This window comes from Myotis myotis, unplaced genomic scaffold, assembly GCF_014108235.1.
Source record: "Myotis myotis isolate mMyoMyo1 unplaced genomic scaffold, mMyoMyo1.p scaffold_m19_p_5, whole genome shotgun sequence".
In the NCBI taxonomy this organism is placed as follows: domain Eukaryota; kingdom Metazoa; phylum Chordata; class Mammalia; order Chiroptera; family Vespertilionidae; genus Myotis; species Myotis myotis.
In genome coordinates, this window is record NW_023416357.1 from 101,394,997 (window position 1) to 101,403,215 (window position 8,219).

Consider the following 8,219-nt stretch of genomic DNA (forward strand, 5'->3'; position numbering starts at 1 on the left):
GGCCCATCCAGGCTCCGGGGTGTTTGGTATTTTATAGGCCTCTTCATCCTCCCGTTTCCAGGGTCTGTAAGAAAACTGCTCATCTATCATTCATCAGACAACTGTGGCTCTATTCTTATTACATGCCCTTCCCCACTAACATCAGGGCTGGAGGTAGTGGCGTTGAGTCTCAAAGGACCCAGAATCCTGGAATAAAGAGTCTGGTTCTGGAAGAGTCCGGCACCCAGTTTGCACTCAATAAGTGTGTATTTAATTAATTTTTATTTTGCTCAAAAGTTGACTTTGTTGATAATCAAAATTAAACTGTGCATAGCCTGTTGCTTCACACGTTCCCCAGGAAGGTGGAGCCTTCTCCTTCTGGCCAGGGGATTGAAAGGATTCCTGTCAATGCATTTTTTGGACCTTGTTTTCACTGGCCTGCAAGAGAAGGTGGGCATGTCAGACAATGGGAGGAGGGTATGGGAAGTCAGTTTGGAGGGGCTGCCAGACCTCCAGGCCAATGGAGGGCCCCAATACCTTCTCAGATCTGAACTGTGCCTCCTTAAAACCATCCCCAACCCTCCCTCTTACTCATATGCAGCCCCAAACCCCACCCCCACCCAGCCCCAGACCTCCCCAGATGCTAATCCCAGGCTTGCTCTGACCTTAGTCAAGCAGAAGAGGCCGATTCCTATGAGTCCTACTGCCACTGGGCCATCGACTAACAGAAGTGCACCGAGCCCTGTGGCCAGGAAGTTCAGACCGCTCCCTCCCTATATGGAGGAAGAAAGGGGAATGGTGACCTGTGACCCCCGCTCACCCCACAGGATAGAGACAATGAGGGGACTATGGGGCTCAGGGTCCCGGCTGACAGGACGGGTGGGACCAGAGGGAAGAGGAACACGCAAGATGGCCCCATCCACTGAGCTGAGTGGGAAGAATGGGCTTCAAGGCAGATGCTGGCTCTGCTCCACCCTCTGTAGTGAGCAACTGGTGGCCTCAGGATGGCCCTTGGCCCTCGGGCGCTGTCACCTCATAGGTCATGGGGATGGCACTCTCCACCTCCTGGGCTGGAGGGAGAAAGCAAGTGTACAGTGGAGCTGCTCACAGGGTGAGTTGGGCACACTGTAGAGGGTCCTTCAGGCTCTGGGGGATGTGGCCCTTCTGACACCCCAGCTGGGGATGGAGGCTGAGGGGTCCTGTGTAACCGGACAATCAGGGGGTCCGTGCTGCTGTCACTCCCTGAGCCAATTCAGCAGAGCGTTTATTCCAGTACTGCTGGCAGCGTTGGTGAGCAGCAGGTCATCCCCAAACATCTGCTCTGCACCTCACCGTAAGCCCGCTGCTTATATTGGGTAGAAGGACAAAGATTACCTGGGGAAGTAGGCAAGGGTATGCCAAGTGGGCAGTTTACAGGTAACACAGGCTGGAGATTTGCAAAGGCCTGAGCATCTGCAAAGGCTGGGGGTCTTCAAAGGGCTGGTGATATGGGAAGGGCTCCAGGCTCTGGTTTCTACAACTAGGCTGTTAATCTCTCCATGATAATAGGCAGCTCCCTGGTGGGGATGATGGGCTGCATTTCCAGGTGAGCTCCCAGCCAGGTCAGAATGTGCCTTCTTTCATCAGAACAAAACAATCATGGTTAACAGAGCATGATTAATACTTACAATTTCAGTTGGTCCCCAATATTCTGTTTCTGGCCCTATCACCTGGGTCCTCTGAGAACTCCTGGCCTGTCGCTTGAGATGCCCCATCCCATGTGTCCTGGGGTCTTAGCCCAGGGAGAAGCAGTGGGCCCCTTATAGGCCCTTAGTTGTCCTGGGTGCACCCTGTCAATGGGGGAAATGACCACAGTCCTGTTTTTGTCCCAGTAACTGGTGGCTGGGCATGGCCAGGCCTGGCTGAATCTCACTAAAATGAGCCTGAGTGTGGAACTTCCTTTTTCCATCATCTTCTCAAAAAATCAGAGCTCACACCTGTGGGGAGAACGCCGCAAGTCACCTTCCCACACACTCCAATTCCTCTACGTCAGTGGTTCTCAACCTGTGGGTCGCGACCCCTTTGGGGTCGAACGGCCCTTTCACATGGGTCGTCTAAGACCATCGGAAAACACTTATATAATAACATATTGTTTTTGTGATTAATCACTATGCTTTAATTATGTTCAATTTGTAACAATGAAATTGGGGTCACCACAACATGAGGAACTGTATTAAAGGGTCCCGGCATTAGGAAGGTTGAGAACCACTGCCCTAGGGCCTCTGGGATCTGCTCCTCCAAGGCAGAAGCAGGTCCCAACCTCACAGGGATCCTGCTCTGAGGGGATCACCTGGTCAACAAGAGACCTGAGGGTTAATGGCCCTGGACCAGGCCCATTCTCTGGGGGTGGAGGGATGGGGCGTTGTCTGTGGAGTCCTAGGGCCAAGCTTTGCCTTGGGCTCAGGAGTCTCCTCTGCAGGCCTGGGGGAGAGCTCACCTGCCCCCGCCTCCCCCCATTGCCTTAGAGCTCCTCAGCCTGGGTGGGGCTTCCTGTTGTAGGAGACATGCCTCTATGATTCATCTTCATAGAAAAGAAACAGCCTGTAGCCAGTCAGTTACTGAGTTTCCCCGGAACAAGCAGGATGTGGGAGGGGAGGTGGGGGGAGATTATGAGAGCTGTGCACCTGGCTGGTAGCACATTTTCCAGGAAGATTCTGTAGACAAAGGGAGGTGGAGACAACTAGAAAAGGCCTCAGCCAATTAAAAAACAAACAAACAAACAAACAAAAACAAAAACAAAAAGGAGACAATAAGACCTAGCGATGTACGGGATAGAATGTAAACTCCATATACTCAGCCAAAGAGGAACTGGAGGGACTTTCACACAAGAAGATAAATATTGCCCGTGCCAGCTAATTCAGGTGAGCCTGCACCAACGGACACCTGCTTCTGAGAAAGTTTTAAAAGTCTCATTTTCACCAGACTTCTGTGTCTGAGTCCGTTATTTGAATTCAGACAGGTGAGCCTTTCCCACACTGTCTCCTCACCCACCTTGGGAAACTGTTTTGTGAGGGAGCCCCTGAGGCCACCAGCCCAGGCTTTGCCCCACCTCCTGCCCATCCTCTGCAGCCCCTCCAGCTGTACCCCCATACCTAGAAAACCCAGGCTTGGCTCCTGGGCCCCTCTCCTCTGCCCCCGGGGTCTATGGGGATACTCACCAGCAGCCCCTCCCCTTCCCTGTCCACCAGGCTATTTCCTTTGGCTGCTCAGAATTCCTGACACCCCTCTTCCCCCAACTCACTGCTCCCAGCAGGACCCATGGATAAGAACCTGCCCTGGGACACATCTGGGGAGGACCTGAGGGGGTGGCCATCTGACAGGTGGTAGTGGGGTGAGGGTGGCCCCACTGGGTACAGAGAAAGGAACAGCTGGGGTCCTTGACCACTGACACTCCCTGCCCAGCCCCCCCACACATTCCAAGGCACACATTCCAAGGCCAGGGTGTGGCTAACCTGGCTCTCACCCTTTGTCCTCAGTTGTCCCTTCTAGAAGGCAGATCTGATTCCTGCCTGTATCATGTCCCTGCTGTACCTAGGCCCCCCTTGGCTGCGGCCCCCATTCCCTGAGGCTGAGCCTGCCGTCCTGTTCCAGAAAACGAACCCCCTGTTTGACTCCCACATCTTGGTGAGGCAGCTCTCCTACCCTGGTCCCCCTGCCCATCCCCCTGCTCTTACCTTGAGAAGCAAACCAACCTCTCTCCTCCTGCTCTGGCTGGTCTGACCCAGAAACAGACTAGGGAGTTTGCTTCCTGCTCTTCCCCCGTGTGTATCCTGTGGTTTCCCTGAAATCATGTGCCTTTTTTTCTGAGGTGATTGTGATTCATTTTATTTTGTTTCTCTTTCACTTGTTCTGAAGAAAAAGCAGTTAACACATAGCTTTTTGTGAGTCAACTAAGAACAACTGAGGGCGAGGGACAGAGGAGAAAATCAATGCCTGGGCAGGCTTGCCTCGTGGCTCCTAGAGGAGAAATATAGTTGAAGCCCCAGACAGTAGGGGCAGTGCCAGGGGGTGGTGAGGTCTGAGGCCAAGGATTCCATAATTCGGAGTCATTTGAAGAGGACCCTGAGCCTGTTGTGCAAACAGAGCTTCAGGTCCAGTCCCCGCCCCACAGTTGCAGCCCGTACTCAGAATCCCCGGAGCCAACTTTTTTGGCCAAAGCCCTTCCCCTGGAAGCTCACAGAGTTAGAAATGCTCTCAACAATGTCGCAGGAGAGGAGGAGATTGTCAGGGTAGGTGGGAGGTGGGGGAGGCAGGGAGGAACCAATGAGAATAATTTAAAAGTGGAAGGGTTAGAATTTTATTATACTAAAGTTTGTCCATGCACAAAATTTAGATATTATTGAGATTACATAAAACTGCCTAAATTGCCGAAACCGGTTTGGCTCGGTGGATAGAGCATCGGCCTGCGGACCGAAAGGTCCCAGGTTCGATTCCGGTCAAGGGCATATACCTGGGTTGCGGGCACATCCCCAGTAGGAGATGTGCAGGAGGCAGCTGATCGATGTTTCTCTCTCATCGATGTTTCTGACTATCTATCTCTCTCCCTTCCTCTCTGTAAAATAATCAATAAAATATATTTTAAAAAAAACCAAAAAACTGCCTAAATCTAATGAACTTTTTGGCACACACACAAAAAAAAAAAAGAAAGAAAGAAAGAAAAAGAAACAGAAATGTAGCAGGAATGAGATAAACACTAGAAACTGGACCAGCAAGGCCATCTACCCCTGTGCAGAGAAGGGTGCTCTCCCAGCTGGAAATCAAGGTCAAAGCACCGAAAGGGAAGTCTGATGGGGTTTTATTTCCTGACACGGGGTCTGCCCTGCCCCTCACTCTGAACTCTGACTTGATTGGTCAGGGCTCAGAGCTCGGCTTCCCATTATTGTGTGATTGGCAAATTCAGAGGATGGGAGGGGTAAGACAGAGCCCAAGATGGTGGCCCCCAGGGGAGCTGTAAGTCATGTCACCTAAATGGCAGCTGCCTAAATGGTTCTTTGACAGAAAAGCTTACTTGTTTATTCTCACAACAGCCAAAAGCCTTCAGTCCTGGGAGACTTTCTGGAGGAGGTAACACTTGGGCCTGGCAGGACAACAGCCAAGGGGCATCCTGGGGAAGGCCAGCAGGAGGGGCCTGAGGCTCCTGGTGAAAGTCAGGCAGGGAGGACCCTCAGGGAGGGCCCCTGACACAGACAAAATAACCATCAAGCTCACCGCCCGCCACTTACCCACCCACCACCCCTACCCCCACCCCCACCCAGCACCCACCATCCCTGTGTTTCTGCATCTGCCTACCCAGCTGACCGTGCTGAGCATGCAGCCTGCCTGACGTGTGCCTTGAGAACCACGGGAATACAGAGTTCCTGTTCTAATGCATGATTATTTCAGTTAATTGAACTAATAGCCTATAGATGGGCATTTAGTTTTTTTTGTACTTTTTTATATTATGAAGTTGTGCCAACAGTATATGTACATGAATGAGTTAAAATAAAAACATTCAAACCTGTAAAGAATTTTTGTGAGTTTATTTGAGCCGAACTCTACAATTGCCGGGAAGCAAAGCCTCAAGGGATTGAGATAATGCTCTGGAGGATGGTGGGTTACATCTGTATTTATACATTGCAATCAAAGGAAGAGATGTAGGTGAGTTACATGAAATCCATTGGTGATAGACCAATGGAGAGGCGGGAAACAGCAAAGAGGGGGATGGGGGATACCCCTGGGATTGGATAAAATGTAAAATGGTAGACACATACTTAGGTGGGTGCAGGATCAATAACATGATAACAATGAAGGAGTTTGTGGTGTCTGTCCTGGCACATTAGGTTGTGCCCAAGGGCTCCAGAAAAAGGGAAGTTACAAGTTACCCAGACATTTCAAGGGTATTATTTTTACAGATGCAAAGAAACAGATGGGCTCAGTTAATGTAAAGGTTAACCTTGTCAGTGACGATACCGGCCTAGGATATAACTACCCACCATAACTGCTTTTAGTTAAAGTTTAATTTCAGACCATCCTTAGTGGTTACTTTAGGTCTCTGAGTCTGCAAGACCGCCATGCAGGCCTCCCCTGAGCTTGTCAGGTTAGCATGTGGCCCCTTTCGTCCACAAATGTTTCTGTTGCACCTTTGAAACTCCAATTTCGAACTGGGCAGGATGCAAAGGTAGCTTCCCGGGTTCTTGTCCAGGTGCATTAGAATAATGAAGCCACAGACAAAAGGTGGTATAGGAAAAGGTGGAAATTTATTCATAAACAAGCACAGACTTCCACGTGGGGAGGGGGAGAGAGTCCCACTAAGTCCCTTTCTCTAAGGTTTATAAAGGCTGCAGTTCTTTGTGTCCTGATATCCCCTCTGATTGGTCTATAGCAGCTTCAGAACTAAACCTCATGTGGGGTTCCCCTCTTCTCTCCCTTGTGTTTTTCTATTCCCTTTGGCCTCCTCTTCCTTCTCTGAGTGAGTGGCTTCCTTCCCTTTACTCTGTAAACGCACACCTCCTGGCTGCTCCCTTATTCTGTGAACGTATACCTTTGGGCAGCTCCCAGCTTTGCAGCCTTGTGGTTCTCCCCATGGAACCCCTAATTCCTAAAACTTCCTAAACCTGCCTATTTTATCCCTAAAAAGTCCTTTCACCTTCAGCCTGCATGGTGCTCTGTGGCCCCTCCAGTGATCAGCTCCCACTGTGCCTCTAGGGCAGCTGTGGGCAAACTACGGCCCGCGGGCCAGATCTGGCCCGCTTGAAATGAAAAAAGCTATTGAAAAAACATCATTTATGTAATGATGTTTACTTTGAATTTATATTAGTTCACACAAACACTCCATCCATGCTTTTGTTCCGGCCCTCGGGTCCAGTTTAAGAACCCATTGTGGAACCTTGAGTCAGAAAGTTTGCCCACCCCTGCTCTAGGGGCTCTGCAGTGCAGGGCTGAAGGGTCTGGCCAGTTGAGGGGAATGCCACTTCATATTTTATAATTTTTAAGTGATGGGATTTTGACTGATTGGTCTTTTACTTTCAGCAGGCCCCGAATATCCTAATATATAAAAAGCCAGGGTCTGTCACGACAGAAACAACGGGATGGAAACTGAACAGCAGGCTGTGTGGGGCAGTCAGGCCAGCAGGAGGGGCAGTTGGGGACAACCAGGCTGGTGGATGGGCAGTTGAGGGTGACTAGGCTGGCTGGGGATGAGCAGTTGAGGGTAGCCTGGCTGACAGGCAGAGGCGGATAGGGGTGATCAGGCTGGCTGAGGGGGCAGTTAGGGGCGATGAGGCAGGCAGGCAGGTGAGCACTAGGAGCCTGCAGTCCTGGATTGTGAGAGGGCTGTCCGACTGCCAGTTTAGCAAATTATTGAACCCAAGGAGAAGTCGTGGGAATCCCTGGAAAGAAATTTGTGGGTAGCCTGGGACCCATTATCTGGGATTGGCATCTGAAGTTGGGGCAGATTGGTGGGACAGAACCCTTAACCTGTGGGGCCTTCAATAACTCCTGTTGGCATCAGAATTGAGTTAAATCAGAGGAAAGAAAGTGGTGTCCACAGAGACTGGAAACAGCTTGGCGGGGCAATCCCACAGCTGGTCTGGACTGTGAGAGTTGTAGAGGAGAAACAGAGGTGACTTTCCCCTTTCGGGCCCCGAGGAGGCCACAGAAGAGCCAGCGGCCCTGGATCTGAAGGATGAATCAGGTCAGGCAGCCCTGGGGGAGGGCCAGGTGGGGCTGATTGGGTGTGGGGAGGCCCCAGGGCTGGGTCTCAAAGGACCCAGAATCCTGGGATAAAGAGTCTGGTTCTGGAAGAGTCAGGCACACAATAAGCACTCAATCAATGTGTATTTAATTAATTTTGATTTTGCTCAAAAGTTGACTTGTTTATACTCAACATATAAGCTGTGTGTAGCATGTTGCTGCACACGTTCCCCAGGAAGGTGGAGCCTTCTGCTTTTGGCCAGGGGATTGGAAAGGATTCCTGTCAATAATAGAGTAGGTCCTCGGGTAACCTGGGAGATCAGTTTCTATAGTTTGACATAACGGCATTTTTTTCAACAGTGAGAAATGAAGTGAAACAGTAATAAAAAATGAAAAGAAAGGTAACAATTCCTGTCGTAACCAGGACATGATGTAGGTAACCTGAGGACTGCTTTTCCTGCATCTTGTATTCCTTGGCCTGCAAAAGAAGGCGGGCATGTCAGACAGGGCCCGGAACTGGCAATGGGAGG

General features: G+C 50.7%; 2 long non-coding RNA genes across 5 annotated transcripts in view; both read right to left on the bottom strand.

Annotated features, from left to right (window-relative positions):
• Positions 1 to 242: 242 nt before the first annotated feature.
• LOC118656872 lies at positions 243 to 4,025 on the bottom strand. Of its 4 annotated transcripts, none has more exons than XR_004967734.1 (4): positions 3,693 to 4,025; positions 1,088 to 1,955; positions 645 to 752; positions 243 to 417 (listed from the first exon to the last, which is right to left on the bottom strand). It is a non-coding gene; the product is annotated as an uncharacterized LOC118656872 (long non-coding RNA). The 4 variants fall into 4 exon arrangements; XR_004967735.1 differs by having other exon boundaries at positions 1,088 to 1,808; positions 3,693 to 4,022; XR_004967736.1 differs by lacking the exon at positions 3,693 to 4,025 and having other exon boundaries at positions 1,354 to 2,126.
• Positions 4,026 to 7,818: 3,793 nt separating this feature from the next.
• Positions 7,819 to 8,219, bottom strand: part of LOC118656871 — an 18,623-nt gene continuing 18,222 nt past the window's right edge. Inside the window, exon 4 of the long non-coding RNA XR_004967732.1 lies at positions 7,819 to 8,167. This is a non-coding gene — a long non-coding RNA (uncharacterized LOC118656871). The remainder of the gene's footprint in view (positions 8,168 to 8,219) is intronic.